General features: G+C 34.2%; 1 pseudogene; it reads right to left on the minus strand.

The window, feature by feature from the left end:
• Positions 1 to 8,409: 8,409 nt before the first annotated feature.
• On the minus strand, positions 8,410 to 9,793 carry LOC124542659 (annotated as a pseudogene).
• Positions 9,794 to 10,324: the final 531 nt, after the last annotated feature.

Consider the following 10,324-nt stretch of genomic DNA (forward strand, 5'->3'; position numbering starts at 1 on the left):
GGTTGATGAGTTATCCTGGGTACCTGATGAAGATGCCTCACCAGCAACATCGATTTTCCCAATCAGCTTAGAAATACTTTCTTCTGAGTCAATACGATGTCTGGAACCATCAGGCATCTTGACAAATATATTGCCATCTAAACTCCAACAATTCCTCATACCCAGTTTATTACGAGCAAGTAGAAATAGAGACTGGCGTTGGTGAGTTAAGAACTCTGATAGCACAAAAGGGGAGCCCTTAAGACTTGCCTTTTTCTTCCAGATGGCACTTTTTAAATTAAGGTCAACAAACCTTACAAGCACGGGACGATGCTTACCCTCAGAGTGTTTGCCGAGGCGATGACAGGCAATAATTTTATCCTTAGTTGCATCAGGAACATCAAGCTTGTTTGTACAGATCCCAGAAATAGTGTTTGTGAGATCCTCATTTGCCTCTTCAGGCACACACTTAAAAAGCAAATATTTCCTGCGATGTCTCATCTCCACATTATCAACAACTCGACTGACTTCCATTATTTGCTGTCTGAGGAGGCTTAGAATTGACCAGACGTGATCTTTAAAGCAATTAAATTCATCAGCCAGAGCTGCGAGATTGATGTTACTCCCTGGGGTACTTGCCTTCAGCTGCTTCTCAAATTCCGACATCTTCTCCAGCAAGGAAGCTTCTAATGCCTTTTGTGTTTCCATTACAGTGTAATAGTTTGCCATGTTTGATGTAAATTGTAAAAACTCAGTGTTTATAAAGATGAAGTTTGTTGTGCCGGCAGGACAGTGCAGGTGATATGTTTAAATAAACACTATATGCATGTATTAAGCTGAGATAACACTTGTAAGTATATAATAGAACTTAAACTTTAATAAACTGATGAATATTGTTGACTTAGATTAAAAATAGATAATAAAATCGAAACTTATAATCCCAGAACAATGTTATAGTTTTCTTTGCCTACCGCCAAAAAAAAAGCGATTTTTTAGGAGATGTTTAGTAACTTTCACTAGTGTAGACGATAAAGCAATTCTTATAGACCCATCGTCTATAAGAATTGGGGTCCAAAGGGCTTTTTCCTGGTTTTAGTATGGGGATAATAATTTGGGACTTCCAAGATTCCGGGACGATTCCTGTTGAGAAAAAAGCATTAATTATATTCAGATAGACGCATTTAGCTTTATCACTGAGGTTTATTATAAAGGAGTAGGGCACGCCATCTTCCCCTGGTGACGAGTCCTTCAGTCCGTTCAGAGCTGTGTGAAGCTCTGAGATAGTAAACGGCTTATCCATATCATCTGAGACAGATGATTGGGAAAATTTAATAAAACTATCCTGGCATGGTACAAAGGGGGGTGCAAGTTTGGCAGTAAAATCATTAAGCCAAACGGACGGATTATAGGCGTTTGGATTATCCGAATCGAGGGAGCGACGAAATCTTTTAAGATTTCTCCAAACTGTTTGAGGGGGAGACCGAGGACTAAGGAAATCACAGAAATTGGTCCATCCCTGCTTTTCTTTCTAGAAAATTGTTTTTTAATTTTGGCATCAATATGCTGATATTTGATGAAATTTTGTGTAGTCATACATGCATTATATGACTCTTCGGCTTCAGATCTCTGTTGGACCAAGGAATTACACTCATCATCCCACCAAGGCGGAGAGATGCAAATTTTTCTATTAACATTTTTTTGTGGGAAATGGCAATCAGCGGAGGATTTGATAATATTAAGAAAAAGCTCGTAGTAAGAGAGAGCATTTTCACCATTCACATAATCAGGGAGAGAGCTTAACATGACATCAACAGAGTTAGAGTATGCTACCCAGTTAGCATTTTTAAGTCTATATTTAAGGAGAGGGGAGGATTTGGATGGAGCAATGGATCTGTTGTTTAATGAAAGAAGGATAGGGAAATGGTCACTTTCAAACGTAGATGGAAGGATATTCCAAGATATTTGCGAGGAAAGAGATGGGGATGCTATGGATAAACAATAGCAGAATTAGGATTCTGATTAGGATAAACCCTACGAGTCGCTGAACCATCATTGAGAATCCAAAAGTTTACATCATCAACAATGTTCACCAACAAGGGGGCAAATCCATCACCGAAATAGGAACCCCATAATGTATGGTGGGCATTAAAATCCCCCATAACAAGAACAGGGCTTGGGAGGGAAGAAAAAATGGAGTGTAATTCAGGAACAAGTGAAGGGCTAGGATGAGGAATGTAGATAGATAAAAAGGAGATCTTGAAGGCTTTGATAGCTACAGCATTGATGTGCTGGCTAAAAGGAGGTAAGGGAATTTGGGAGAAGAGAATGAAGTGCCTGATCAAGATGGCACAACCTGCATACCCATCATTTCTGTCATCCCTCAAACAGTAGAAACCCGGTACCCGAAAACGAGAGTCGGGAATCAGCCATGTCTCAGAGATGGCAATAATGATAGGTTTAAATGAATTAATAAGTGAGAGGAATTCAGGTTTCTTACGATGGACGCTTTGACAGTTCCATTGAAGGAATCTGATTGGGGCCATTATTAAGGATTGTAAATAACTAGGATAAATCATTGGCAACGTTGGACGGTAATGGGACATCATTGCATGTACTGAGGCTATTTAGGAGGATTTTGGTGAGTAATTCCAATAAATTAGGATTATTATTAGGTGGGGAGGGCTGAGGAACGTTTAGAGCGCAACCATTAGGAGAGGAGGAGGGGCAATTGCCAACTATAGCCTGATGGGCATGTTTATCATACCCCTTTCCTTGAGGAAGTCTAGGGGAGGGAGAGCGGACAATGGTTTGTCTGTAAGATTTAGTAGGACTAGGGGTAGATTTCGAAGGACCAGGGATGGGTGAGACGTATGCAGGAGCAGAGAACAACTCTTTTGCTACCTCAGCATAGGATCTGCGGACATTAGGGAAGCGAGAGGCAGCTTCCATGTATGAAACATTATCTTGTGCCATTACAATTTTAATTGATTGCTGACGAGAATACTCAGGGCAATCCTTATCTGTGGCAAAGCGTTTGACAGAGCAATGTAAACATGTAGAATTGTCTTTAATAACCTCACACGAATCACCCGTATGAGATTGAGAACATTTAAAGCACCTGGGAGTAGATCTACACTGAGTCCGAACGTGGCCGTAACGACAACAGTTTAAGCATATTATCGTGGGGAGATTGTATATTTCAACGGGAAGGGATGTATGAAATGAATAAATTTTGCTAGGAAGGATTTGACCTTTAAAAGTTATAACTACTTATATACTATTGAGTTGGGACCCAAGACACAACTCCTTCGTTAATAGTCTTCCGGTTAAGACGCCTCAATTTTATTACTTCCCCACATCCAAATGAATTAATTATTAATAATAAAAAATGTACTGACCCTAAACTAATTTCTGACTATTTTAACAATAATTTTATAGATTTAACTAATAAAGATTTGACAACTTGTAAAGTGACAAAAAATACTACAAATATACCTATAAATAATAATTCTATGTTCATTACACCAGTAAATGTGTCTGACATACTTAAAATAATATCCGCACTCAAAAACACAAAATCTGTTGGTTACGATCAACTAAATACAAGAATTATAAAAGAATGCGCCTATATTATAGCTGAACCATTGACTCATCTAATAAACAAATCCTTAGAAGAAGGTATATTTCCATCACGACTAAAAAAATCTATAGTAAAACCATTATATAAAAGAGGTGATCCGCTTAATACCGGTAGTTATAGACCCATTACCTTAGTACCAATAATTTCAAAAATCTTCGAGAAGGTAATGAGTGATAAATTATATAACTTTTTAACAACATTCAAGATATTAAAGAATTGTCAATATGGGTTTCGGAAAAAAAGTTCCACAACATTAGCCTGCTTTACACTCATAAAAAGTATAACTGAAAGTTTAAATCGAAAAATATACCCTTTATCAATTTTTTTAGATATGACAAAGGCTTTCGATTTCGTATCTCACAATTTACTATTACAAAAAATGTATAGGTATGGTGTTAGAGGTCAACAGCTCGAATGGTTTAAAAGTTACCTATATAACAGAGAACAATGTGTGCTGATAACAAAAGTTTGCAAGTCTAAAATGCATTTTTTTTTCTCTAATCATCTGGTAAATCGCTACGGAGTTCCACAAGGGAGTGTTCTAGGACCTTTACTATTTCTTATTTATATAAACGACATGCCAGATGCGTTAAATCACGAATGTATCTTATTTGCTGATGATACAACAATTAATATAAAATGTAACAATAGACAGGATATTGAACGGGAAGCCAACACCGTTTTGACAAAAGTAATAAACTGGCTAGATAATAATAATCTACAAATCAATCTATCTAAAACTAAAATTATACAATTTCAAACATCGAATAGTAATTTTTTAGATATAAATGTATCAGGGAACAATACGAAACTTGAAAACGTTAATTCAACGTTATTTTTAGGGGTCCATGTAGACAAATACTGTAATTGGAAAGAACATGTGAATGCAATATGTGATAAAATTGAGAAATTTGTATACGTTTTAAAACGTCTCAAAAAAGTAGCCACTAAAGAAGCCGCAATGTTAGCATATCACGGATATGTATCTTCCAATCTTCGATATGGAGTTATAATATGGGGAAATTCCGTAGATTCAGATAGAGTTTTTAAAGTTCAAAAAAAATGTATAAGATCGCTATGTGGTGTAGGATGTTTAGACAGTTGCAAACCGCTCTTTAAATCATTAAGAATTCTTCCTTTTCCTTGTCTGTATATATACGAAGTAAGTGTGTTTGTCCAAAAACATCGACATTTATTTAAGACAAATGGTGATGTATTGGGTACAAATTCTAGACATAAACATAAGCTCTATGCTCCTGTACAAAAGTTAGTTTTATATAAAAAAAATGTATACTGTATGGCGATACGCATATATAACAATATTCCCGACCACTTAAAGGATTTACCATTTACTATGTTTAAAAAAAAGGTATTTGATTTGCTTTTGAATAAATTGTACTATAACGTTAATGAATATTTATGTGACAAAAATTGATGAAAATATTGAAACTATTTGTATTATTATGTAATCCTTATTTTTTTTAATCTAATTATTTATTCCTGAATTTTATTTTATTATTTTATTTTAATGTGATTGAATTTATGGTAGTCTTGCTTTTGTTAATGTTATATAAATTATTATTTATGGCATGTTTAATATTTTGCACACCGATAAATCGGTAGAATATGAGAATTTATATTAATGAACACCTGTATTGTGTACCATATTCTTGCAAATAAATAAATAAATGAATTATGAAAAAAAAAAAAAAATCCATGAGGAAGCTCAATTGATTCCATTAGATCCTCCATAGACCAGTCTACCGGGATGCCTTTTATTAGACCCATTCTGGTAATATTATATGTGGGTAAGATAGCAGCATATTTACAGAGTGCTAGAAGTGGGTTTTTTAGGAAACTATTTGCAGCTTGTGCTGAAGTAAACTGTATTTCTATTTTATTCCTACCAACATTCTTAACACCATTATTCATAATAGAGCCAATCTTGTGTTTATGCAGAAATTGTCCGAATTTAATGGCTCTAATCGAATTACCTGCAGCTGGATCAGCTACTTCCCGAGAGACGTGGACAATGAAGGGACCTTTGTCGTCATCCGTGTAACTTTTTGGGCCATCAATAAAGGAAGGATTAACATAAACATTCTGGATAGAGGCACTAGCGGTAGAAGGGTGGATTACTGTTTTCTTTGAAGAGGAATCAGGAGAGCAAGAAGACTTATCGCCGGAGCGTTTGCGAGAAGCGGATGTTGGAGGATCAGCTTGACATTCTGAACCCCCGGGATCAGGAGGTTCGGGAGGTGGATCGACATCCATTATACACTAACTAATGTAACTTAACTAATATACTATAACTATAATCAAAAGAAAAATAACACTTACCGAAACCGAATTATGTTAGTAAAACCCAGAAACCATAAAATTAAACTATTTGCACTGAAAATTCATAAAATAGTTACACAAGTTAATATAATAAATAAAAATTTTAACAAAAAGAAAAACCGACTTCAAACAAAACACTATTTTAAAACAAATGAATATGCACGAAAAAGTAATCGTATTCAACATATTTTTTAGAGTCTTCCTAAGTTAAATGAAATGAAAAACATAAGACTACTTAAAAGTCGATTAACGATTATATAATGTAGTTATAGTTATTGGTATATTTGGAGCTGGTGTCAGCCACGGTGCCCTTGCCCCAACAATCAAAAGAAAGAAGCGATACGAGCCCCTTGATTGATCCAGTATATTATTGTATAAAAGGTAATTTGTAAAAAACATATTTGTTAAAGTATTCTCGTATTGTTTTTTGATAGATATACTGTAGGGTTTTATTTGCTGACACCGACTCCAAATATAACAATAATTATAACTACATTATATAATCGTTAATCGACTTTTAAGTAGTCTAATATTTTTCATTTCATTTAACTTAGGAAGACTCTAAAAAATATTTTGAATACGCAATTATTTTTATTACTTTTTCGTGCATATTCATTTGTTTTAAAATAGTGTTTTGTTTGAAGTCGGTTTTTCTTTTTGTTCAAATTTTATTTATTTTTTGATTTTAAGTGAAGCTGATGTAGACTAACATTTTTTTCTTAATATGGATAGATTAAGCGTGCTGTTTATATGAATCAGAAACTACTTCAGGGACAATTTCAAAGGAAACTTGCGAATAAAGCAAAAATAGACTTTCGAAAATGCGGATTTAATACGTCACGCGGCGTAAACTACAAGGATCCCTCGAAAGAGCTGTAATCAAACTCAGCAAAAAACCTTTGAAAAAGACTAACTATATTTCGGACATCATATGACATCACATCACATACACGAAATTTGATTAAAGATAGTAAGAAATTCTGCCCCATATCGTACCCTAACTGCGAGCCGTATAGGAGTTCCATCACTACATAGTATAAAACAAAGTCGCTTTCTCTGTCCCTATATCTTTAAATCTACGCAACGGATTTTGATGCGGTTTTTTTTAAAAGATAGTGTGATTCAAGGGGAAGGTTTGTGTATATAATACATGAAGAATATAGTAAAGAAACACTGATAATTTTAGAAGTTTGCGATGTGATGTCGTAAATAAACAAATTCTGTAGTATATTTAGTATCAGTATTGCACCCGTGCGAAGCCGGGGTGGGTAGCTAGTTGATTATAATATTCGACTATGATAATTACATAAACATAACCACATTACGGAAGGTGACTCAAATATCCAAATAACCTATAAATAAAAGATTCGACTGAGTATCGCTAACGTGCTCCTCAGAATTGTTCCGTTCCCTTCCGTTCCGTTACTTTATCATGGATCCTGTGCTCAGAACCTTACCAAACTTTTACCAAATTACCCTTGAAGTATATATTTTATAATAAAAAAAGAATTATCAAAATTGGTTAACGTGATTTTCAGTTATTCACCAATTTGTCGCGCATATACATAATGCAAATTTAAGACTTATGTCGTTTTCATATGGATACCATCATCGGAAAAAAATAAAAAAAAATGGGACCCCACGGGAGCACTACCTTTCAAACAAAAAAAAAATTATCAAAATCGGTCCACCCAGTGAAAAGTTATGAGGTAACAAACATAAAAAAAAAAAAAAAAATACAGACGAATTGATAACCTCCTCCTTTTGGAAGTCGGTTGAAAACACAGATATCTCACTAACACGTGTGTCAACCAAAGCTAACGCAAGCGAAAAAAAACGAAGGAAAGTGTTAGGCAAATGTCAAAAATCATCTCAAAGATAATTGATTAGTTTATACTCCTTTTCACGAAAGAAGTCCCCTAGACGCAGCGCTGTAATCGCGCGAAAAAAATAATAATGTTGCCAAGGTTAATTATGGGAAAATATTATGAGTATTAAGATACGATGTCAAAAATGTTTTATTATTTGAATGTTTTAATTTTTTTTTAGTATTTTATTAATTAAATTTTATATTTATTGTTAAATTGTTTAAGTTGCATTTTTATTAATTATATAATTGGATTTGTTTTATTAACTAGATTGTAAATGTGATTTATTATTATATTGATGAAAATTATTGAATAGATGGAATTATTAGTGTAGTATAGTGATTATTATGTAATTTGATTATTTATTTAGAATTTTCCGAGATATTAAGCGGGATTTTGTATATCACAAAATAAGGAATAAAACACATAAATAATTTACAGTTTTATTGAATAATTATGATCAGTCATACTAACATCACTATCAGAAGAGTGAATGGAAACAGAGTCCGATTCTGTTTCACTATCACTAGCCGTGAATATGATGAATCGGTCCATTTCTTCATCTATAAGGCTGTCATTTTTTAAATATTGCTCTTACAAATGCTCCACGTGTTTGCATTGAGCAGCCCAATCTTCCGCTGAGATACTCTTGAAAGCATCTTCGGTAATAGTCGTTATGTTTTTTGGATCTTGAGACACGTTTTTATCTGCCACTTTTCTTTTCACAAGGCTCCAGATTTTTTTTATTGGGTTGAGTTCGCAGTGATAAGGAGGCAATTTCAAAACCTCATGATTGTGAGCTGTCAATAACTCATCCACAGCATATGTCGGTGGACCTTTATTTTGTTTGACAAGATCAAACAATATAGCTTTTGTCCAGATATTTTCAAAATAGATACCCTTTTCTCGCAGCCACTCTTGCAACTTACTTTTGATGCTGGACATTGTAGGCGCTTTGTTTATTTGTGTACAGTGATAAGGAGCGTTGTCCATTACCACGAGAGACCTTTCAGGTAAGATAGGATTCAGTTTTTCCCTCAGTCATTTAAGGAAATTTGTTGAGTTCATGTCATCGTGGTAATCTGAAGACTTTGATTGCGATTTGAACATCAACAATGCACCATTTATAAAACCATTCTCTGAGCCTGCATGAGCAATTATCCAGCGACTCCCTACAGATTCTGAGACCATCAGTCCTGGCTCCTTCTCACTTTGCCAACAACTTTTTGCATGATACGTATTATGTATATAGGTCTCATCTAAATATACAATTGGCCTTTTTTCTATAGTGCGATTTCTTCGGATTTTTTCCAAATATCTTGCACGCCATGCGATTATATCATGGCGTTCCATAAGAATTTTCCGTTTGGATTGGCATCGCTTATATTTGAAACCAATATTATTTAATATTCTATGCAATGTTGTGATGCTTCCCTGAAAATTTATATCTTCTCTCAATGCGGCACGTAGCTTAACCAATGTCGGTAACTCCTTCCTCACAATATAAAAACTGTGAATTTTTTCCCGTATGGCGCACAGATCAAATCCATCCAAGTCGAACTTTTTGGGATGCGGACGACTTTTCCCTTGTGTGACAATTTTTTTTTATGTACTCGCTGCTGTTATGCCTTCTTTTGTTATCCTGGTCACAGTTTTTTCGGACACGCCTGCAATTAAATTAAGAACAATAAAAATACTGAAATTAAAAAAATTTATACACTTGCAAGTTTTTTTTTTAATATAAATTCATCTTAAAAACAAAAATCATAGGAATATATCAACAATACAATAAATCGGCAAAAAAATCATTGGTACGGCAGCCCTAAAACTAACCTGTCATTGCGGCGACTCTCTTGCGAACATTGTTTAGTGGTATTAAAATACCTTTATTCTTTTGTTCCGCATCACAGAACTCCTTCACCTTCAATATAATTTCTCGACCCGAACTTTTTACAACTTTAGGCATTACGAAATATCCAATAACGCACTGATCTATTTAAAAAAACACAAATATCTACCACAACAAACGAACTTGATAACATCGACTTACCGACAAAAGACAACATGGCCGATCTGTCAAATTTGAAAGGCCTCAACCACTAGATGGCGGTTGTTAGTTTCTCAATGGTTTCCATAGATGGCAATAACCGTAATTATATATTATTTTATTTAATTTATATTATTCTTTATTTATTCATTTTGTGAAAAACCACAAATTCATCATATTAAGTAAATTTGTCGTTTTACAATTATTTGACATATTTTTACAATGAAAGACTTGTATGACTGACCTTTAAATTTATTTCAAAATCAAAATATACTTTATTCAAGTTCTCTTTTAAAATCACTTTTGAATTTACATTTAACAACTTTTTTCATATTAAGTGAAGCTACCACCGTTTCGGAAAGTGGATTCTACCGAGAAGAACCGACAAGAAACTCAATAGTTACTCTTTTTCAACATTTAAAAAAAGCATTCAAGTCAATTGTATATGCA

This window comes from Vanessa cardui, chromosome W (genome assembly GCF_905220365.1).
Source record: "Vanessa cardui chromosome W, ilVanCard2.1, whole genome shotgun sequence".
NCBI lineage: Eukaryota > Metazoa > Arthropoda > Insecta > Lepidoptera > Nymphalidae > Vanessa > Vanessa cardui.